At 44.9% G+C, this 23,929-nt stretch overlaps 1 long non-coding RNA gene across 1 annotated transcript; it reads right to left on the reverse strand.

The window, feature by feature from the left end:
* Positions 1-14,090: 14,090 nt before the first annotated feature.
* LOC128795531 (uncharacterized) lies at positions 14,091-23,281 on the reverse strand. Its single transcript, XR_008433578.1, has 3 exons — positions 23,187-23,281; positions 15,976-16,205; positions 14,091-14,413 (listed from the first exon to the last, which is right to left on the reverse strand). It is a non-coding gene; the product is annotated as an uncharacterized LOC128795531 (long non-coding RNA).
* Positions 23,282-23,929: the final 648 nt, after the last annotated feature.

Below are 23,929 nucleotides of genomic sequence, written 5' to 3' on the forward strand. Positions count from 1 at the left end.
CCTAAAGCCAAATCAGCTTCGAGATGGAAAAGAGGAATTTTATTTTTCCTCACTTTCACTGCTGGGACAGACAGCCTTCCTCCCTTATGAGGTAATTTAATTTTCACATTATGCTTTATGGGATATCCTTTATTTACCTAATGTTTTCCTGTCAAGTCTTTTCAGACTATGAATCTTGTATATTTTATATACACAAAGGTGACTTTTCCTTCCTTTAATGACCATGGCTTATCAGTGCAGGCAACTGATACTGGACTCATAAATATGTCACTCTTGGGTTTGCAGCAGCCCCTTCTCTGCCGTAGGACTGTCCCTTGCTGCTTGCTCCTCCCTTCAGCTTGCTGCATGTCCATGGTCTGCTCAGCCCCTCGGTGCTGTTGGACTCACCATTGGCTGGTATAAATAAATCACTGATTCAAGCTATAGGTGAAAATCATTGTGAAAGGAGCACCCAGAGGAATGCAATACAAGGTCAGCGGAGTCAGCGCCTTCCGACTCCAATTAAACATTTCCTGTAATTCGGTGCCAATTGTGCACTGTAAGAACATTTGAAAGCGTGAGCTTGAACTCTCTGGGACCCTCTCGCCTCGAAACCTGTTTCCTGTTTAACAAGATTTAACAAGTACAACCAAACATGCGCCATCAGCAACAAAAGTCATTGTGAACGGCTCCAGTGTGCAAAGGTGCTGGGTTTCCTCTCGGCCCCGAACGCCAACCAACCCCATCAGGCAGTCACAGGGCGGCTGCAGTGCCGTGGTGCTGTGCCCCAGTGCCACAGGACTGGCGTAGCCTCAGCCCTTTTGCTCAGAGAGGTGGAAGGAAAGAGGAAAAAGGCAGCCTTTTCAAAAGGGGTCAAAGCTTGTTGGGTGAAAGCTTCAAGAGTTGGTCTTGCTGTCCCAGGAGTTTTCTATAGTGCTGGAATAGCATCTACTCTGTGCTGTCTGCTTGTTCAGCTTTAAACATAGCCTTGCTGTGATGCAAGCCTACTGCATGATGCCTTGAAGATACCACTGCAGTCAAAGACATCACTGTGGGGCCTGGAACAGGCTGTAGTGTGGGCTGAGCTCCTTGTCCAGGCAAAAGAGATGGCAAAAGCAGAGATCACCCAAAGCCAGCTTTTGACTGTGCAATCAAATAGGGGGAGAGTGGGCATGAGAGCCCCAAGATTGAGTCCTTCTGGTTGAAAATGCAAGGGAGAACTGAAAACTGTTCACAGTGGCCAGGCACCAAGAGCACGGTACTGCTTCCCAGAGGGCTGTACAGTGGTAGGAGGCATCTACAGATGTGTGTGTACATATGTATATATATATAAATAAATATATATACACCATTCTTATATGTAAGATACATATTCATGCAAAACGTGTGTGCTTATTTGTCTACATACATTCAAGTGTTCTACATTTCTGTGCACTATCATATAACTCATACTAGAAACTGTTATAGCACACTCTCTGTATCTCTCTGTATCTTACCAGTTCAAAAAGCCTGCGACTTGGGATGAATCCTCTGGTGCTCCCGAGGTAACCATAGTAACAATCCCATCAGTAACGATAAAAACAATCCTATCAGTTTACTGAAAATCATAATGTCATTCTACACCAGAAAATACATGTCTGACTAAAGTTTCCAAGTTCATAGCCCATGTCTTGCCTCTCATCTGCAATCTGCTACTCTTTCCACCTGTGCCATCCCTAGAGTAGCCAACATCCAGAGCAAGGTCTGTGAGCAAGGGGAGGACATGAGTGGAAAAGATCCAAAGAAATGAAGTAAAGTGGAGCCTAATGTGATGCAGAGAGCTCTGTCCTCAATGTTGCTCACACACTGAAATTGTCATTTCAGCCATGGATGTTAAAATAATTTTCTTTAAGGAGGTCATGAGCTTGATATATAAGATTCATTTAAAACAATTTCCTCATTGTTAGTGAGGAGGGAAAGCTTGGGAATTTGATACAGGCTCCTTGGCTATGTGTTAAGTGGGCCATCCTTTATTTGAAATCCATCATTATGGGATATAATTCAAGTTCAGGGAGGACAGCACTTTGCTGAGAGAAGCCTCCTAATCTCTTCCTAGACTCCCTAGGCCATGCTTAGCCAGGAGCCAAATCTGCCCTCTCTGTCTGCTGTCAAAATGAGTCCATTCTTCAAAGGAAGGTCTGCACAAGGTCCTCATCACCCAAAGCAGAGATGTGGTGGAGTCCCTCCCTTGTGGCTGAGGAGTGGACAACCCATCAGGTCCTCTGGGTTGGTCTTCTTTCCTCTGCAAACTGCCCATGACTCTTCCACCCTGCTCGAGGCAGTTCCCACGCACATGTCCCAGGATCACCCTCTCTTGTGCCTGTGTCATGAGGCATCTTTCTTCATCGTCCTAAACTGACTCCAAAATAATTCTTGGTGTGAAAGCAAGACATTGTATGATGCTCTTCTGACTTCAGCAAGGCCATCCTTTCCCACTGTCTTATCACAGCGCAGGGGCAGAAGTGAAATATACTGGGATCTTGGGATCTGGCACAGCAAGTGAGAGTTTTGGGCACTTCTCCAGCAGGGGAGCATGCAGGACGAAGGCAAGACTCCTGCTTGTGAAATCTACAGCTTAGCCATGCAGCTTGGAGGAGACCTTACAAAGTGCCCATGGGCAAAGCAGTGGCACTGGGCAAGACTGCACTTCATCCTTAAAGGGGCTCTGATTCACAGTATAATAGACACGCGTTGGGCACCATTAAATCGGGACAGCTCCTGTAAGCTGAGGCTGAGGTGGCTCACTTGGTGTTTGATGAAGGAAGGAGCTCCTAGCCTGAGGAGCCTGGTGCCTCCCTAGGTAATGTACTGACAATGCAGAGGAAAGAAAGCTGCAACGTATTTCCCTCTTACAGGTGGGAAACTGAGGCAAGCTATGATCCTGTTCTCCAAGAGCGTGACTTGGATTTATACGAGGTCTCTGGAACACAGCTGGGCATTAAAATCAGAAACTATGTCTTATGTCTGTGCTCAGGAGGAGGAGGAGGGGATGAGTTGACTGGCAAACATTTCCAGACAGACGGCGAAGCAGATTAGTACAAAAGAGGATGCAGATCCCGGCTGTTCAGCTGCCAGCAGAAATGAGGGGTAGTATGGTTAGGCAGCTGGTGGAGAAACAGGTGCAGAGAAGGTTTCCTGATAGCCACGCTGTCATTCTGCTTTGAACCCTCACTCCTCAGTAAATCTTCCCTCTTGGAACTCTCTCATCAAAGTTTCATTTCCTCACGTTCCCAAAATAGTTCTTGATAAGCAACTTGTCATGCTGGTAAAGCTCTTTTGGTTACTTTTCTAGAAATCTATTTTCATGTTTTCTCACTGGGCTTCAGCTGTTTGCATTCCCATGCAGAAAAAAAAAAAAAAATTGGTGAAAAAAAAGTCAAGGCTTAACACAACAAGAAGGTGAAGTGTTTATGTTTAGTAGCACAGCAGGACCTTGTCTGTCAACTGAATTTCCAAGCAGTGACATAACATTATAGTGGTAGAATTCACATCTATCCAGAAGGACAGGGGGAGGAAAATATGAAAATTTTTTTTTTTTTTTTAGTATGTAAAATATCTACAGGAAGTACATACTTTGCACTTTCAGTGGCTTTTTGTGGGCATTTTGTCTTCACACTCCAGTCAGAGATGGAATAAAGCAGAGATGGTCAAGCTGCAGTTTTCAAGGCCCAAGAGGAGCCCCTGTGCAAGGCAAAGGCTCTTTCCATGTTCAGCTCAGAGATACACTGGGGCTGCGCTGGCATGGGGCTCCTGGGCAATCCCAGGTGCTGGGGGAAGAAAACTGGCAGAGTGGATTTGGTCTAACATGGCTGAATGACACTTTAACCAGTCCACATTGAAATCATCCCCATCTCAAAGGAAAGTAGTGGGGAATGCCTGTTACCCCCAAACAATGAACTTTTGCCAGAACTCCTCCCTCAGCATTCTGATGCCCACGGCATTGTGTTGCCCCATGGCTCTCATCTGGAAAAGTTTTTGACATATATGAAAGCTTGCCTGGGGGAAAGTTGGCCATCCTCCTTTGTAGGGCAGGAGTCTTCAGAGACTCATAACAATGTGGGAACCCAGGACGATTACAGGAATGGGGGAGCTGAAGGGAATAAAAAGATTCTGGGTGGGGAAGCACTTGGTTGTACATGGTCTTTTCAGGTCAACTAACTACCATTCCTTGGTGCAAGTGCAGACATCTCTGTATAAAAACTACAATAAGAGAAAGAGAGGTGATTTTATTGGCATGGCACCAAGAAAAAGGATGAAGAGTTTGATCTGGAATGACTGGGATGCATTATGGTAGAAGGGTCTGATGAGAGCATCCAGGGAAAGAGTCAGTTCCCTTCATTCGAGCTCAGACAAAAGTTTTGCCACTTCCAAGGATTAGGAAAACATGTATCAAACCTCTTGGTTTTACTTTGGGTGATTCTTAGCTGATTTTGCATGTCTAACAACAAATGAAACATCTAGTGCCAAATCTGTGTCTCTCATTAGAGAATTTATTTCCGCATGATGTGCCAGGACTATTTTATAGGATGAGAAAGGCAGAATGAAAATTGTGCTTGAAGTGACCTGCTCACAACAACCCTGCTTTTACATCCTCAGCAATGTGGAAAAAAACCCTGGACACTAGATGCAGGTAAGTCTGGAGCCCTCAAAACAATTTATCCAGCCTGTCTACTGGTCCTGGTCGCTTTTTTTTTTTCCCCTGGGAAGTTATTGGCACCCCAGATGAGCTATTCTGGTGTTGCAACTTGCCCACGTTTGCCATTTTTTTTTCAGGACTCCTTTTTCTTGGACACAGAGTTGCTAGGAAGAAGTTGCCACTTCCCCAAAGGATCAACATTTCTACTGCTGATTCCCTAACCCTTCCAGAGGCCTGCACCTTTTCTCGCAGGTGACAGGCAAGGGACATGTGTGTGCACACATGCAGCAGGTCTGCAGCAACTCCATGTCTCCAGGAAGCATAGGAAGGACTGTGCCTGGCTCTGTGTGTCTTACTGAGGGGAGGCAGTGCCCAGACCTCTGCTCCTACTGCAGGACGATTCAGGACTTTTCTGAATGGAGATGTGGAAAGAAGTTCACAAGTTTTAACAATATTCCTAAATAGATAGGTCATCACAGTGTATCTACCCCACTAGCAAACAGCATATTTCTGTTTGATTTTCATGTATTTCTTCCCACTCAAGTCTGACACAAACAGAAAACACTGCCCCAGCTTTGCCCAGAGGTGACCTCTGGGCAATATAGCCTCAGAAGTACCCAAACTGCACACACCCTAAACACAGACACACATTTTTCTAGAGTCAAGAAGTCTTTTGTGTGGGTTTGCAGCAACTTACAGGCATTTGGGAGGGAATCAACCAGGAACCAACAGAGTAATTCCTCTCCTGTACATCAGATGTTAACAAAATAGGCCAGTACCCTGCTTTACCCTCTGTACTCAGACAATTGCCCTGTAAGCAAAAGCCTTGCTTCCCTGGGATCCAAGAGATCCACCATCCTACAGATTGTACTAGAAAATCACATTCATTTGGCCTGACTACAAACTCTGGATCAAATCATAGTCTTATGTGGGTTAATGGTAGCTTCTCATTGTTACTCCGAATGTCTCTTTGAGTCTCAAAGCAGCACAAGAAGGCTGCATCCCAAAATGCACATAGGAGTGATATTTATGTTATCGTAGAATTTAAACATTTCAATATGGACTATTTTAGCATCAATCCTGTATAATTTTCCAATTTACTGAAGATGGGTTCCCTAGTGATGCGAGGGGCTCCTCTCTGGTGCCTGAATACCATTAAGAATGTTTGTTCCCACTAGTCTTAACCGTAATAATTGCAGCAAATTGATTTTAAGTAGTGGACCAGGAAGGCCCGCAGAAAAGAATTACTTTCTTGTGTATATTCCACATATTAAACATGCAGAATGAAGAAAATTGAGAGTCATCAAAGCACAATTTCCAAACAGACTTGCATCATTAAAAAGACATTTGGCTTCGTAGTTCAAGGTTAAGTTTGTTCCCAGAAGATGAGGTAATTTAGTAAAATAATAAAGCTCCCATTAAACAAACCCTGTAATAGAACTGAGCCTTAGCGGCTGCAAAGGAAGGAAACTGTAACTTCTGTCAAAGCACAGAGATGAGATTAGCACTAATAAAGCATTCCTCACAAAGCAGGGTGATAGTAGATGGGGGAAGGCACATCCAAATAGCTCTCATTTCCACAGCATTTCCCTTCAGATATGGCCTTTTTAATTAGCCATCGGAAAGAAAACTGAAAGTGTACTTTCTCCTCCTTGGTTTCTCCCCAGCTATTAATCTCCGTGCTGAAAACAGTGCCACCAGTCCATCTTATTGTTATTAGCTAGTGGAGACGTAAAAGAGCCATGATCATAGTCCTTATCGCAGCCCAGAGGTATTTCCTTTGTGTTATGAGGAGTATTTTGATTAGTTTTGGCTGTGTCTGCCGGGAAGACACAGTTTATATTTTCCACAGCTAAAATAATTTCTAGAAATATAAAGATTTGTTCCAACACTTGCCAGTATTTATTGGTAGGGTTTAATGATTGATAGAGTTTCATTGTTGTGCCACAATCTTTCCTTTTTTAACTCCTCTTGGCTTCATGAGTAAGTTCGAGGCAAAACATTGATAGTGGATTGTTCCTGGAGTAGGTTGCTGAATTTTAATGATTCATTTGTTTGAGGAATGCAACATGTCTCCCCTGTGACTGCCCTATCCACTGGCAGATGCGGATAATCACACATTTGAAGAGCCACAGAGGCTCTCTTGGGAAGGACCTCAGAGGAACACCAAATCCTTTTTAACTATGCCTTGACTTCTCTTAAAGTGTTTAACCTCCTTTTAAGAGCACAGGTGATGGCAATTCTCCAGTTTTCTCTGGTGAATCCTGTACCTTCCATCTTTCAATGGAGACAAAATATTCCTTTTCTCTTTGCAGCATCCTAGTTTGTGTATTTGAAGTCCATTACCTGAAGACTCACTTACTTTTCCCTTCATTTCATTAAATACTCAGTTTCATTCCAGACAATGCAGCAGGTGGGACCTGGGGCCAGGCAGCAGTTTGAGGTGGTTGCCACTGGCAGATACTCTCAGTCCTTCCTGCTTGTGCTCTGTGCTCCCCCAGAGCCAAGTCTGTTTGGAAATTGTGCTTTGATGACTCTCAATTTTCTTCATTCTGCATGTTTAATATGTGGACTATACACAAAAATGTAATTCTCTTCTACAGGGGGAACCATGCACCGCGCTGTGCTGGGCAGGAGCTGTTCTGCCCACCCCATTTCCCACACACAGCCCGAGGTACGTGCACAGACAGACGAGCAGTCACAGCACTTTTGCTTTCCAGGAAGAAAATCTCCCTGATAAATCTGGCCATAGCAATCCAGGATGACACAGCTTGGTGGTTCCCTGTGGCTTCTTACCACATGGAGGAGAAAGGGAAGAGTAATGTTCTCCTTCCCCTCTGCAGAAAGATGAGGTGGCTGTGCTGACAGCCCCCAGGTAAGAGCCATGACAGCATTCAAAAGAAAATTTGCAGCAAACATGGCTGTTCACCCATTTCTGATGTCTCATCAAAAGAAGACAAAAATTACAGTGTTTCCCAAGTGTGCAGGTTTTGCTTGAGGGAACTGATGGGAAATGTAACCCACTTTTGGGTATAACAGGAGTAACACACACTTACACTTTCCTTCTTGAGGTTGCTAATTTTGCATATCTACTTCAGCTGAGGAAACCATATTTTAAAAAATCAAGTGCTGGCAAAGTTCCTGTTGACTCAAGGACACTGAGAACTGTATTCTTCTTTGGTTTATCTTTCGTTTCACTCACAAACCTGAAGCAAGCAGAAGGTTTAGGAGTGCTAATTTGGGATCATTAGGAGTCCCTAAATAATTTAATGATGACCTCTATTGTTTTGTATGTGGAAAAAAAACCCAACCAACCAACCAACCAAAAAAAACAAAACAAAACAAAACCAAAAACAACAACAACAACAACAAAAAATACCCCCCCCCAAAAAAAAAACAAAACAAAACAAACCCCCAACAAGCAAAACCCAAGAAAAGCCAAACCAAAAAGCCACACCAAGGTAACAGTGGAAAATGGCCCCCTGATTCATGGATTCCCATAACTTCAGACATTTCCTACTCTGACAGACTAGGAATATAGCTCCAGAGGAAGGATCAGGGTACACTTCACTGTGAGTTTGTTTTCTGTCACTGTTGTTAAGCTGTCCAAGTGCTTTTACTCTCCACAGTTGCTATTACCCTAAACCAGGCAGGTCAGAATTTTGCCTACTTTGGCTAATGCATAGCAGACCCAGCTTTACTCTCTTAGGTGAGCCATTGCAACATCTCACAAGTGGTAATAGCTACACAGAAGCATCAGAGAGGAAACATTCTGCACCTCAGGGCTGTGCAGGCAAATGTCAACACCCAGGCCTGACACTGGCACCCAGGAACTCAGACACTGAGTGCCTGAAGCACCCTGCTTCTCTTTGCCTCCCTTTATCTCCAGTCTCAATAGGGCAAGAGCAATGTTCCTCACGTTGGGGCACTTAGATACAGTGAGCTAACTCTGTATTTATGGAAGGTCTGGAGCAGATTCCTTCCACTGTTATAGCATGTGCCTCAGAAGAGTCTTTGTCTACTGCAGAAATCTCCCTGCACCCTACAATCAAGGGAACAATAAAAAAGGTATCTCAAAAATGTGGCGACAGTGCACAGTCAGCAGCGCTTGAAATCAAAACAAGGTCTTCAGGGAGCAAAACAAGCTTCCCACTCTGGAAAAATTCCTGATCCCCAGTTTCCTAAAATGCCATGGCAAAACATAATTGTCATGGTTCTTCCTATCTCTAGCATCTGTCATTGAAATGGCCTGAATGAAGCTGTTATTTGTAGCGTGTAGCTCATCCAAAGCCTCTATCAATGAATCCACTTAATTGCTTTCTTTGGGATATTTTGGGATATTATGCAGTTGGTTTTTCTGTTGTAGTTTTCCTTGTCAAGGCAATAATCTTGTGACTCACTGTCATGAGGGAGGCTTCTCTTTCCTGCCAACCATAATCGTAATCCACTCTCTCCTGGGTCTGTACTTGCTCCTGCAGATGGGAAGACACCTCCTGACTTTGTTGGTACCTTCAGGAACACATCAGAAATTATTGGATTCAAATGATGGTAGTGAGGTAAGGCCCCTAAGAGAAGCTGCGGGATGGAGGTAACAGTAGATAACATTTCTTATGCAGTTCACTAATATTGAATAATTTATTGGATAACGATTTGGGAAGTATTGCTACTGGTTGATTTCAAGCAGAGTACCCTGTGCAGGACAGCTTAATGGGGAAGTCCCAAGCCTGTGGAATCATTCATAAATTCAAGCCTTCCCAGAGGCTACCCCAGACCTGAGTCATTCTGCCACAAAATCTGAGTAGCCCTGCTCACAAGGGTGGGGTTCCACCCTTCCCTCTCATTTAGTGTAAAGCAGGTGCTTTAAGCTCTGTGAACATAAAAAGTATGTTCCTGAACAAGGGCTGGCATGAACAAACTCCCTTAAAATCCCAAAATTAGTTGTTAAGCTGATTCTATTATTTAGATTCTCTGTCCAACAAAGCACTGCAAAAATTCAGGAGCTCCCTCAATTAATGCTGGAGGCATTTAGATTCCAAGGTTTTTAACATGCTAGGGATAATCAGCCTTTTTGGAGGAGGTTTCTGTAAGTGCCTGCTGCTGACAGCTCTCAGGGATGGGATGTGAGGTGAGGTGAGGTGAGGTGGGGGAGGACTTTGAGGATGCAGTGCAGTATTTCTCTTCCTACTGCAAAATTTTCAGGTCTCCCTTTCTCCATGCTCTACTCTCTTTCTCTTTTTACCTTCTTTCCTTCTGGCTCCTCTCCTCCTCACCAGGCACTGAGGCTGTGTAGCACCTCCCACACTCCATAAGAAGCACAGAATATCAGGTTATAAGTATCTAGCAAAGGGTGGGCAGTCAAGCTGAAACACAGCTTTTGGAGGAAATGTGCTGCTTTGGTTTATACTGAATTTTATGACAGATCATGAAGTCTCCTCCATCATGGCTGTTTCCCCGTGGCCAGGCAGCTCCAGCAAGCCAAAGGGAGTGGTAGTCTTACTTGTGAAGCCACAAAAGCAGCCTTCATCTCTTGCTCTGTCAAAGTTTGCTGCCTTTGCCAGCTACCAGGGCTTATTCTTCTGCATACCTATTAAAAAGAAGTCCAGGATTTATTTTTTTTAATGGGGTTGACCCAAGCTGTCAGTCCAAGAACCAACTTTACAAGAGGTGTGTGATGCACACCCACCTCAGTGGTGATGGAACAGAGCCCAGCAAAGCTCTGCAGGGTGCTGCATTCCCTGGCTCAGGGTGAGACAAAAAGGTGATAAACAGCAGCACCTGGGGAATATTCCCCTTCCCACCTACCGCCACCACCTTCTCTCTTTCTCAAAAACACAAATAAGCCAACTCAATTTGCATTTTCATAGCTGGGAGTGATTGCTAAATTAATGAGCACTGCTATTTATATCTAAATAATCACAGACCTAAACAGCTGCTTGGAGGCATCAGTATGGAAGGTAAGATCCTGGGCTATGATTTGATGGGTTTCAGGCAGCACTTGTTGTCTGAAGAAGGAAAATCCATCCCAACTACAAAAAAAACCAAAACAGCTTTATGATATTTCAGACAATCTGAGGGAAACTGGAATAAGAAAGTTATGTGAGCAGTGTATACAGACTTGGCTTGCTTACCAGACTATGCTGGCCTTAACATTATTCAGAGGAAATACTTTTGCTAAGCAGTTTCCTTTAACCATCTTAGTTGCCACAGCCCTGCTAGGGACTTCCCCATTAAGCTGTCCTGCACAGGGTACTCAGCATTGTTCCCAGAGTGTGTGAAGAGCCCTTGCAAGCCAGCTCTGTCCTCGCTGCCTTTGGCTGAGTTTCTGCAAAGTGAATATCTTGGCTTAGTGCAGAGCTTGTGAGGCCACTTAAATCTCTCTGACCCCTTAATGAAGTTTTTAAAAGGGCTTCATAAATCTTCATCACTAAGAATTGCTTAAAGCCCTGCAGGGTTTCTCTAGTGGCATTAACCACTAAAACAGCTAGACAGGCTCGGGTCTCTTTATTGCATTCATCTTCATTATTTCATGGGTTTTCCTCCTTTATAGACTTTTACATAAGCTGTAATAGAGAAAGGGAGCTCAGGAGCAGGAGTTCTAAGTCAATACTGCCTGCCTGGTAGTTTGTAGCCATCCACTGTGACTCCATCTGATCAGTCCTCTTCTTGGGAATGTTTTTTGTGCAGGCAGCAACTGTGTGTTGGTCATTTGTCCTTCCTTATTTAAATCATTGTTTTGTTCTTCATTAGGGGAAGAACCTAATTTTTGCCTTTCCTGTGAAAACATACCTCAGGTCACAACCTGACAGCTTCAAAATTGATTAGTTACCTGCCTGCCCTTCCATTTTCTTCTTTTTTCCTTGGAATTTTGGCTGACTTTGAAAATGGCTTTTTATGAGTAGCATGAGTATTCTCTGAAATAACTTCCACCTAGATGGATATGTAAAGACTGCTAAGAAAGCACTATGTGTTTTTTAAACCCTTCACATACCATGTATTGTGCTCTCCACAGTGAGTGTGTGGATTCTATATACTCTGTACAGGTTGTTTGATTCTTCACTTCTGCAAAGTGAGGAGAGAAGAGTCATGGCTGAGGTTCACAGATAAACAGAAAAATACTCCAGTGCAGGTAAAGTCATTGAAACCAGTGAGAGACTTTGAAGAAATGGTTTCAAGGCTAATTCTGCAGACAACGAAGGACTAAGGCTCTATCGAGCTTTTGAAGGATTGGAGATCCTTGAGGTCCAACATGGTCCAGCAAAGCTGGGGCTGCCCCATTCCATCACAAAATCATACTTTTGTGAGCTAGATGATTTTCAAGGTTGCCTTTTCAGCTGGCATTTTGTTTATGCCATCAAGATATGGTAGAGTGCCATGGAAGTGCTACTTTAGAGCCATTGTGATGTTATTTTATTTTGTTTTAAATTTATTTGCATTATAGGGAAGTCTTAGGGACTCTGCCTCAGGGAGGACTGAAACAGTGTGCATGGAGCAGAAGAAAAGCATTATGCTTGTGAAGGCCAACAAGATCTTTTTATTGAAGGGCTTGACACTGAAACATTAAGTCTGCCAGAAGCGCCACTTATGATTTAGAAAATAGTCTAGGTTCCTAGTCTGGTTCAAGACTGGAAGAAAAAGTAATGTCTGATGAACATGGGGGAGGCTCAAAACTCAGACTGTGATGTGTGAAGTGAGTTACTTGAGGCATTGAAGGAGAGCTCCAGACTCAGCTGAATTGGTATTTCTTTCGCTGAGATTAGTGTGTTCTAGATGATGTCATGCTGTGATGCTCTCACACACGAGCCAGTCAGATAATTGTTTTTAGTATAGGGAATTGTGGGATGGGTTATATGATGCACTGATGTCTGCTCTAGAAAGCATTGGTCAATAGTGTGCTAGGGACACTCTTTTACCCTAACAAGGATAAGATTAGATATTATCTGACTTCCTGGCTGCTTAAAGGCTATGCAAGTTCATCCAAGTGCTCACTTATACAGTTGTTAACAAAAATTCAAATTAGGTCATGGCTTTCAAGTCCTCAAAAGACCAAAACTGAAAGCAAGGGACAGAAGTCAAATGGCCACCACAGCCTGAGGTCTGTAAAATGCCAGGAAGTTGGAGAGATAAGAAAGAAGGTTTCATCAAGTGGCTCACGCCCTGTGCTGTAAGAAAACATGGAAGAATCCTAAAGTGTGGCCCAAATGACCTGCCAGAAGTTCTCACTCAGTCCTGAGTCCCACACACAGCTTGATCCTCTGCATGAAAGCCAAACATAAAAGGTGTCTGCTGTGAGCAGAGACCTGGGAGGGTGGGTAGGTAGGTGGCCGCTGTCCAATGGCCAAGGCATTGTCACTGACCCTAAGCCTGCTCCTAGCCCTGCCCATTTAGACCTTCCACTGCCTGAAAGTTAGCTGTCTAAATGTCTTTAAGGGTATCAGCCTCAGGATTCAGCTGAGGCTTCACATACACTCTGTTTCTGGGTGATATGGCTCACATGGCTGTAAATCTCTGATGCAAATGAGCCAGGCTAGGGTAGGAAAGCTGGGGTAGAACCAGCTCTCCTGTACTGGGAACTTGGAGCGGAGATGCTTCATGGCTATGAAAACAGTCAGGAAAGGCAAAGTTTAAGTTCATACAGTGAACTATCACACCATAGTCCCATGATACACTGCCTTTGCCAGCTAAGCTGCTACAGCCAGCTCCTGCCCCAGATGCTTGTTCCCACCTCTGGCCTGCAGTTTGTCACCTCCTCAGCTGTGCCAAAACAACTGCGTGTAGAGCAGTGCTTAAATCAGCACACTGAAGTGGTGGAAGTTAAAAATAAACTCTTTGTGGGAGGAGCGGAGGAAGAGCTATTTTTAATTGTAATCACTTCAATGGTCTTTCTTCCAGTGTGGTCCCACAAGGAATTCCATTAATACAACTGGGAGAAGGCAGTGGATTGCTGTGCTGGCAGTGGAGTGACTCCTCCAGGCAGAAGAGTCCCTCCTGGCAGGGGGAAAGGATTTCTGAAGCCAGGATTGCACCAGGGCCAATGTGTTGCAGAATTGTACCTTCCAATATGCAGAATTATGACTTCCCTACCTGAGTCAAAACTACACTCAGGTGTCCCAGGCTCTCCTTTAGCTATTCTGTCTCCTAGATTCTCATAGCATTCATTAAAAAATTATTGCATGCAAGCTAGCATTATCATTAATGAAAACAAATAGACACTGAGGTTTTTTCCTGTTTTATAAACAAATACTCCTTGCAATCATTCCATCATTTCATCTTCTCCACAAATTTACTATGGTATGGTTAGATGTCACCCATTAAAATCTATTCAAATACAAAATGCACAGTAAGTTGAGAATAAAAAAGCATCAGAAGAGATGCAAAACCAGGTTTTATTTAATAAAGTTTCTTACATGATGAGTAAAGGAAATATTTATGTGTTCCTTAAAAAACATTAAAAGTTTAAGAAAAAACATCTGAAAAGAGTTCAAACAGTTGCAGTGCAGCTATAAAAAGAAAATTCACAGAATAATTCAGCAACTTACTTTTGTTTTGGTTTTGGTCATTCCCATGCTTAGATGAGCTTCTCTGTGAGTGAGTGACATGTGCAAAGCCTTGGTGATGTCTTGTGTTAAGGCACCTCAGTGATTTGTTTCTGTTTGAACATGAAACACCTTCACTTGCATTCAAATGTTCCTGATGAATTTCTCCGGAAGCTTTATACCAGTGGAACACGTGAAACACGAGCAGATTTCAAACTGCAGTTGCCTTTTGAAATAAATAATTAATTACACTTCTTTTTGTGTGCCATTAACGTTATTAAAAGTCTTTCTGTGATATTGACTGAGCTTCAAAGTACTCCTCAAAAGAAAAACCAAGAATAAAAAAAAATGGGGCAGTAGTTTAACTTCCATCACAAGGAAAATGAAGTCGTATCCTGAGTCCTACATCAAGGCATCCTTCTTTTGAGACTCATGATCTATGCTCTGGATCACACAAGTTCCTGGATGCTTGGGTGTGCAGGCAGGATTTAAATCTAAATTCCTAGACTCTGAGTATGTTTAGTATGTCCTTCAATTCTCTTCTAATAAATAGAACCAGGGACATAATGAGTCAGTCTTGTAATTAGATTATATAATTGTTTCATGAACTCTGTACAAATTACCTCTTCTCTGTATTGTTTTTGTAGTGTATTGTTTTTCTTGAATAATATGGCACATATCCAGTATATATTGCAGTCAATAAAGTACCCCAATTTATAGTTTGATGGCTCACAAATGAATGACTGACATCAACAAAAATAATTAAGTCATTGCCCTTTTTAGTACCATCAGTATTCTTCATTTAGAACACCAAATTTATTTTTAAATATTAACATGTTTCCTTAAAAGCATCTGTTTACATTTTTTTATTACTACAGATGAACCATATTGCTCAGGTTTCAACAAATTTGTTATTCTAAGTAGACATTAGCATGTAATGATGTAAAGGAAATTGTATTTCACTGTATTTTAATTAAACAGGTCAACTTGAGCAGGCCTTTCTCCAGGAAAATTCTCATCAGAGTTTAGTTTTTCATCACTAGGTTTTATTTACTTCTTGAGCTTCACACAGTGGGGTTTTCCTTCCAAATGGAGGATGATAAAATAATTTAGTCTATTAAACAGTGTACTTTTGACACATGGAAGAAGTGCTGTTTTGGGTCCATACTCATACTTTAGCATTCAGCCAAGGTCTTCCAGGTTTGTTGCTGTTCATTTGGTCCAACACCATTAAATTCAGGAGGTCTCCTTTTCCAGCTGAGAAATTTGCTTTCCAATTCTCTCCCTAGGCTCAACCTAGTCAGCTCTGTGCTCCACAAGTCCAAATGCTGAGCAATGGTTAACTTATTTCAGTACCAAATATTTTTAATCTTCTGCTAGCTACAGCTCACAACAATTAGTTTCTCCTCTCTACACTTATTAGAGTAATCACTTGTGAAAGACATGTCACCTTCTGGACCACAGAGGTATGTGTAGTTCCAAGCAGGCACAAGGAAAATACATTCTTTCCACTTCTTGCAAGCAGAAATGAAGTAAATTTGTTTGGACAACCTCCGCTAAAGGAAATGTTATTCAACAATTCTGTTGAAGCTATCAAAACCAAAACCAATTTAATTTGAAAACTTAGCACAGGCCACAGACACAGTTTGTGATTTGAGTAGTAACTATTCTCCTAGGCAGTAGGAACTAAAATAAGAGTGCAGCATAAATCCTGGTTTCAGGCTGAATTACACCCCTCTCCAATTCCATGAGAGAAATATCTTGGAGCATATTCATGCGAGCCCCTACCTTTAAAGTGAAAAAGTTTAAAACCTTCAACTGAGAGCACAGGCAGCAGTTTCAACCAGTTCAGGGGTTGTTGCTTTCTCTGTTCTCTGTTTCTCTGTTGACCAAGGAGAAAACTGGAGGTTTTGTTGTAGTTTCTGGTGTCTGAGAAAGGAAGAGGTGCTGAGATTTTGGCTTCTCATCCAGGCATGACAGACCTTTCCTACCACTCCAGATGTGAGCCTGTTACCAAACTGAAAGAGAAAAAAAAAAATACAAAGCATTTTTTCTGCCCTCTCGAGATGACCTTGTTGCATATTTAATTTTAAATTGATTTTCTTTAAAGGACTAAATACTTCAGAAAACAGCACAAAAATCTTCATTTTGGATAATATTAAATGCTTTGATTGATACAAAATTTTCTGGAGGGGAAGAATTTGGCTTAGTGTAGAAGCTGAAACCCTTTGATTTGTGGTAGGTAAAGGTGCGTCCCTACTGCCCAGATGGTGGTCTGTGGGGAGTGGCACTGCATAGGGTGTCACCTATGGGGCATTTGGGGGAAAGCGGAAAATAGCCAGGGAAAAGCCCTCCAGCCAGCTAAGCACTGCTGAGTTTTCATCTCCCAACACTCCTAGGCTCTGACAGCCCTACCTCTGTTGGATTTATCTGTGACGCCATGAGATGCCACTGATGTCAGTGCTCATGGTTGTCCTTTCTGCTGGGGTCACTGGCCCCCAGAATTAAGGGCAATGGAAGTTTATAAGGGTGTGCTGGCCGTGGAGCTGGATCTGCCATCTTTAGTGTCTGATGGCACGGCATCTGTTGCATAAAGAAGTGCTGTTAAACCTGACAGAGCCTGACATAACAGAGAACACCTACATTACCTTTACTGTTAAGTTCATTACAGGAGCTATGGTAGTTGCTGAGCTAGTGCTGATTAGGTTTGTTTGGGACCAACAGCTTCCAAGCTGTGATAGCAGAAAACTCTGCATTAGCTGACCAAATATTCATCTGAAGTTTGTATAAGAATCTGCTTAAAGCCAGTTTAGTGAAGTTGAAACCATGACTTGAAGGGCTGAGCAGCAATTCTTGCTGGTAACCTCAGAAGTGATCCACTGGCAAGGTTTATTTCTGCAAGAGGTATTTCCATGGAGGTCTGTGGCACTGGCTCTTCATGTTTAATTCATCGTGAACAAGGACAACTTTCAGCTGAATGAGTAGCCTTAGACGGTTTTAGGATCTGGATAAGTGAGCAGGGACACAGAAGCAGGGCTTCTTTGTAAGCCCCCTTTCACACACCCTATCAGGAAAAACAACCTACAGTAATGTTACAATAAAAATATGCTGCTGCAAAGCAAATAACCTATGTAAATTTATACTAAAACTGTGTCGTTGGGGGGTTTTAGATTATTATTTCAGAGGTGAATATTAAAGTTGTGTGCTGCTAAGCTTATGTTTGATTGTCATTGGCAAGCGCTAAATGCATCATCCAGGTATCATCCTGGTTGCTGATGAATGCTAGCAACTCTCTGAAGTTATCCTGTAACACTGGGGCATGGAATTTTCTTCAGAGTTTATTGAAAGTGCATGGGTCCATTTTTATTTTACCCTTGGAAATAGTAGTCACTCTATACATCACATTGATTTACTCTGAGAATTACTTACTCAGAAAAAGGCTGCTAACTCTATCCATATTAAGAATACAAAAAATTATTAAAATCTCAGTAACATTAGGATTACTCCTATCTCCTTTGTTACTGTGTTCCATATTTAATACTAAAACTATTTTGTCCATCAAGAAAGACAAAACAAGAAATTATTACAATGTGCATATGTAAAACATGTAAGAAATTACAGCAAGAAAAAACCTTTACTGGACTATGCTGCTTCTTGCTCATCTAATTGGAATTAAAAGAAAGTCGTTTGACTCTTTAAAGTTCAGACATCTGTGACCTCTTAAAAACAATCAATACCATCAGGGGAACGATGTATTACAGCCACCTAGTTTTGGGACGATCGGCTTTTTAATTGTTCTTTTGCCTGTTTGCAGACACTGGCGTCCTTTACTGTTGAATTGTAAATTCAACATGAGCAGCAATAACGGATGCATAAACCCAACCTTTTCCTAAAGTAATGGAAAAGTGCGGATTATTTGCACGCCCTTTTTGGTCGTAGAGGCTTAGGCGAAATGGATAAACACTGGCAGTGATTACATGAACGAAATGGAAATTGCGGTATTCCCACGTCGAACGTATATATTTATACTTCTAACTGCAAATAGAGGGCTGTGTCCGCTAAGCCATTAACACCGAGGGTAAGAAAAGCAAAAGGGAATGAAGGCGTCGCCTCCCCGGAGGTGAATTAGCAGCATCGCTTATCTTCGGGCCGCTGCGGACGGGACCCGCCCGGCCGGGACCTGCCTCCGCGACTCCCTCCGACACCTCCATCTATCAAAAGGAGGGAGAAGCCTGCGTCTGTGGGGATGACAGGCAACGCCAAGGGGGGGTACACGCATTTTGCCTGTCCATGGGACCCCCACAAGTCTCGTTGGAAACCTCTCCCGATCTCCTCGGTCTCCACACCTCCCGTGGCACGCTTGCTCATACCTTCCCGAGGCAGGAGCCATCCATTTACTTTTGATAGCAGCGAGGAGCAAGGCTATTAATAGGCTATCTAATTACCCCGAACTGCTAACTCTGAAATCTCTCATTCTGTGATGTGGTTGTTTTGATTTGATTTTTCAAGTTAGTGGCGCTTGCATGTACAGAACTGGTCAGACTCGCTCTGGGAGATATTATTTTAACGTTTAAAAATCTACTTTCATTCCAAGCAGGAACAAAGTCCCCAAACTTTGACATTTCACACGAAAGCAGCAAGTTAAAACATTATTAGTTGTGATGGAGGGAAGCGGTTTGCTTAGCTAAGATTACGAATGCCGTTGTTTGGGGGTTTAATATGATTATTATTCGCACGTGTTCTCAGACGCTTCGGTCAGGCAGGTAAATGGGGAGGAAAGCGGTTTCAAAAGGGAAGGCGAGAGGTTGCCACGATGCCAAGAGAAACGGAGCGGCCCCGCCGGAGCTCAGCGTGGACATGCATGAAACGGATCTACTCCCGAAAAATGCTTCCAAGAGAACATATTCATTTTGATCTGTGGAAAGCATTTCACTGGAAGATTGTGACCTGTTCTGATGGTTTATTTTATTTCCTGGACAGAGAAGTAAGAAGACAGCTATGTGGGGGGTTTCCCGGCAGGTTTCGATGCATGCATAAACCGATATTTCCTTCATGGTGTGCGGCAGTGGCGACAGCCACCCCAGGGAACAGTCGGTGATGTTTCTTGTTTGGGTGATTTTTGTTGGTGTTTTGTTTTGTTTAGTTTTTGTTGGAGTTCTTTTGGGAGGGATGTGTTTAAGTGAGAAAGAATTAACTTTCTGTGCTGCGGGCATGGGGGCGGAGGCAGGATAGCTAATTGCAGATCGGATTTGATATTGCCTAACATCCGTGATAGGGAACAGGGGGAGGATGAGGAGAAGCTCGGCTCTAAAGCGCTGGGGAGGAGAAGTGTGGCTCCGCCGTGCCTCGCGTCCCGCCGCTCCCGTCTCTCTCCCACAACGACCTCTCGCAACAAGAAACTTTTCCCCGGGTTTTCCTGTCAGATCCAGCAGAAGGGAGCCCTGAAAGCCTTCCCCAGCGCCCAGACAGGAACAGAGATCCCCACGGCTCCGGCCCGGGAGACGCGGCGGCGGGAAGGGCTCTGGGCTTCCACGGCGGCCGCGGGCGGAGGCGGCTCCCACCCCCACGCCTCCCTGTTCCCCTCGACGGGGCGGCGGGAACCAGGGTAGGGGCCTTTCCTTCTGGCCTTGTCTCGAAACGGGTTCTTTCACTAGGTGTGAAAGCCGATTCGCACACAGAGTCGAGGTACTTGATTTATCTACAGTTGTGCGCAGAAAGGGGTACTGCATTTAAAAATCATACATAATATTCGTCACTGCAAGCAGTGAGTGGAACACAGCCCCAGTGCTTTGTAGCAAAGGCATTGAGGTGCCCGTTGATAAAACGGTCAGAATTAGGCCATTTTAGCCACCTATTCTCAACACCTTTAAAACGGCAGAGGAGAAAAAGTAATCATTAACTCATTTTCAAAGTCCCTGTGTATGTGCTGGAAAGAGACAAACCGTGTGTGCGCCTGTTGGACAGAAGCAGCTAAATCATGTTCTTTAGGGTATTGCGTGTGTCTCGGCTGCCTCCCGGTCACCCCGAGAACTGGAGGGCATCGCCTTCGTCCTGCGCGCCCCACCGAGGCTCGGCGTGCGGGTACCGCGGAGCGCCGGCTCCGGGAGTCAGGTTACGCGGCAACAGGAGCCTCCTCCGCGCGTTTTGTTGATTTTTTTTTTTTTTTTTAGGCTGAAATCATTAACCAGCCGGACCTCAGAGACTGGAAGGAGGGCAAATAAAAAGAAGCTGCAGATCATTATTTAAAAAAAAAAAAAAAAACCACACCTAAAAAAAACCAACACAACAAAAAAACCCCAACCACACAGAAACCACACACTTGGGCACATACTGCATAAATGTCCGTGCGGGCTCTCTGATGCCTGATGCTTATTTGAGAGTCAAGTGTTTAAAGACACGGTGGAAACTACCCAAAAGCACGCAGTAGCAGGTCACCAGTGACCGGGAGGCCGCTGACTGCGGTGGGGAATATCCTTTTGCCCCACTCCCCGCCGCCGGGCACGGCCTCAGCCTGGGGGGGAGCCGAGCGGCCGGCAGGGAGCGGGCAAGGTTCCGCGAGCCGGGTCAGGGTGTCCTGCTCCACGGAGCCCGGAGCCTGCTGTCTGCGACCAGCGAGGACGGCTAGAGCTAAAGCTCGGCCTCTGAGCACCCGGCAGCCCTTCGTTAGGAATTTCGAGGGAAGAAAAAATAATCCCTCCTCATCCTTGGTAGTCTGGGGGTCCATCCTCACCGTGGGACACATCTCATCTATCACAAAGGGCACGTTCACCGTGCCCACCCCTGCCCGTGCTGTGGTGTGTAGAGGATCTTGCTGCTTTGGGGGTCAGTTTTGGCTGACCACTACCCTCACCTCCCTGGGCTGTCCCACCCAGCCCGAAACGGAGGTGATGGGTGATGTGAAAGACCCCTATCCCTCTGAAATCCATCTATTCCCGGGCGAATGAGGATTGATCCGCCGGCTTCGGCCGCCTTTCCTGCCGCGGGGGCTTGAGCTCTCCACGGCCGGCAGCCGGGAAGCTCAGAGCCAGCCGGCAGCTCCCCGCTGGCTGAGCGCTCCCGAGAGCCGCCGGTGTCCCGATCGATATGTCCGCTTCAATGTCACAGCCGCTGGGCAATGGAAACAGTCCGTATCGTGGGGTGGCCTTGATAAAAGTATATTTTAAGTAGCGCGGATAAGCGAAGGGGAGAAGAGAGGAGGAGAGGTGCCGGCACGTCGCCCGTAATAACCGCGGCGCTTATCAGCCCGGCCTAAACTCCCCAGCAGTTTCTAAAGTACATTAAGTTACATAAACACGTCTCGGAAAAGAATACACTCCAGCCTGCGATAGTCACCAAAGTGACCCTTCGCACCGCCTCGCACCCGAACTCACCGGGCCCCTACGGCCGCAGCGCCACGGGAGCATTGGGGCCCGATGCCGGGCGATGCCCGATGCTTCCGAGACTGTCCGGGCCGAGGGGCAGCGAGGGTTCCCTCCGAGCCTCCGGACAGAGCCTTCCCTCCTCCCTAGTGCACCCCTGCTAAGGGATCACGTTTGCAGAGACCCGAGTGGGGGAAGGAGCAACAGCTCTGCGCTTGCACACGGCTTGCCCCCAACCCTTTTTTGGGAGGTTGAAGTGCCCGCGAGGGAATTTGCCTTAATTGGATACGAAACTTTTTTTTTTCCCCCAATCTGCCTTCTTCCCTCTTTGGCCACAACGACCAGGAACGATGGTCACCTCGCTGGCACCTCCTCCCCGGCGGTGTCTTCTGGCAACCGAGCACCCCCCTGCCCTCAAAAATGTCCCTGCACATGCACCCCCGGGTACCTAACCCAGGTATGGTGCAGGAGATACCTGAGAGCCTCCCGGAGCCCCGGGGTGAAAGCTACGTCAGCAGAATGGGATTTGGGAAAGGAGTGACGTAATGAAGAGTTAGGAGTCTATGATTTAAGCCGTTCGACAGCAAACCCGAAACGAAAAGGAGTGGAGAGGAAAGGGGTGACTAGGAATGGTTTCCCACGCTGGTCCCAATTTACGCCGAGTTTTCTTATCATGTTTATCGGAGGAAACAAAACGAAGCTTGCAGCCCGGCTATAACGTAAACAGGCTAATCGGCAGGGAAAAAAAACAAGGCGCCTGAGTGTAAAACACGGGTCACTTTGGAGCCAGGGAAAGAGGCGCCTGCCAGGCCAACGTGGCCGTTCTTCCCAGCCATCCTCACCTTTCGGGCAGGCACCCTCCAGGCCCAGGCGGGTCCCCACCTCCCCCCATGGGCTTACATGAGCACCGGCAAACCCCTCCCAGAGAGCAAAGCCCGTCACTTGAAAAAAAACCCTCACGGAATTTCTCGCTGTATATCCACCTTTACACGTGTTTGAAATACCCTCGTGTTTAACAGGAGAAGCGGCATCCAAACGACTGAAAGGAAACGCGGGGTTTAAAGCTCGGCGCTTCTCAGCACAGAAATTTGTAGTGGCAGCACCCAAGTTGGGGAGAAGCAGCGTGGGCATCGACTCCCTCAGCTTCCACTGCTCTTGTCTCTCATTTGCAGGTAAAAACTATGGCAAAAATGTTTTACTTTTCAAGCTAGGATCAGACGACTAGCTAGGTAGAAAACAAATCACTGCCCTCGCTTGCAAAAGCTTATTTTCTATTGAATATTGCACTCACTAAAATGCACCTAAAAGTAAAAAGGAAAAAAAGTCACTTCAGCCTGGCAGGGTGACCGATATTATTTAACGATATTATTTAGAGACAACTGACAAGAAAGAAATATCACCTTTAATCATAAAATTTAATAAAAAATCAGTTTCTCGGGAAAGTGTTTGTTTTCCAATCAAATCCCTACCGCGCTATACCACAAAAATTAACGCGCACAATAAACTTCCAAGTCACAATCTATTCACCCACACCGGCAGAGCGGATCGCTACAGCCAGCGTTTTACCGTACTCCCAGTACTGCAAATTCTTCACCTCCCGTTCACCTCGCCTGGAAAGACCGAAAGAAAAGCCGTGCCTACCCCAGGAGCGACAGCACCGCGCATCAGCAGGTTTGGGCTCGGTTTCTGTCGGGAGGGCTCATGCCTGCCGGCTGCCGAGAGCCCGGCTGTGCTCTAGTCCAGCCCTTTGCCGCAGATGACTTTCTGTACAAACTGATGATGACAGATATCCAGCTGATAACCTCTGGTGAACGAAGTTATTTTAATTTCCAGTCACTTTCCTGCTAAGTACCATATCAGTTTGTACACAGCTGAGATAAGAGGGTTGAGGAGCGGGGGGGTAATAAGAAAGAAACAGAGGAAAAATGCCTACCGCCAGCTGTTGGGATGGACACATCCCACAGCTTGCTTTGGCTTAATCTGATGGTTGGGGCAACTCAAGGAGGAGCCACATTTTTTTCATCTCGGATAGCTCAGATTCTGACGAGCAAAAACTAAGGAGATTTGATGGAGGGATACGCTCGCCTAGTTGCTTAGGGCGAAAACCAGGCACACATCTCCCCCGGGGCCGCTGCCAGGGGACATTCGTTGACATGCTGGGAGGCGCGGAGAAGAAAAAAAAAGAACCTTACAGAAGTTATGAATATTCACCATAAAAAATATTTTATCCAGGAAGAAGGGAAGAATGTGTATTATTTCTGGGTTAAAATAAATTAAAAAAAAAAAAAAAAAAGGAAATAAAAGAAAAAGAAAAAAGACTGGGGTATCTGGCAGGTATCTCTGCTCGTTCCTGCTCTAAGGGCAGGGGTCCGTCGCCCCTCCGC

Source organism: Vidua chalybeata, chromosome 1 (genome assembly GCF_026979565.1).
Source record: "Vidua chalybeata isolate OUT-0048 chromosome 1, bVidCha1 merged haplotype, whole genome shotgun sequence".
Taxonomy (NCBI): domain Eukaryota; kingdom Metazoa; phylum Chordata; class Aves; order Passeriformes; family Viduidae; genus Vidua; species Vidua chalybeata.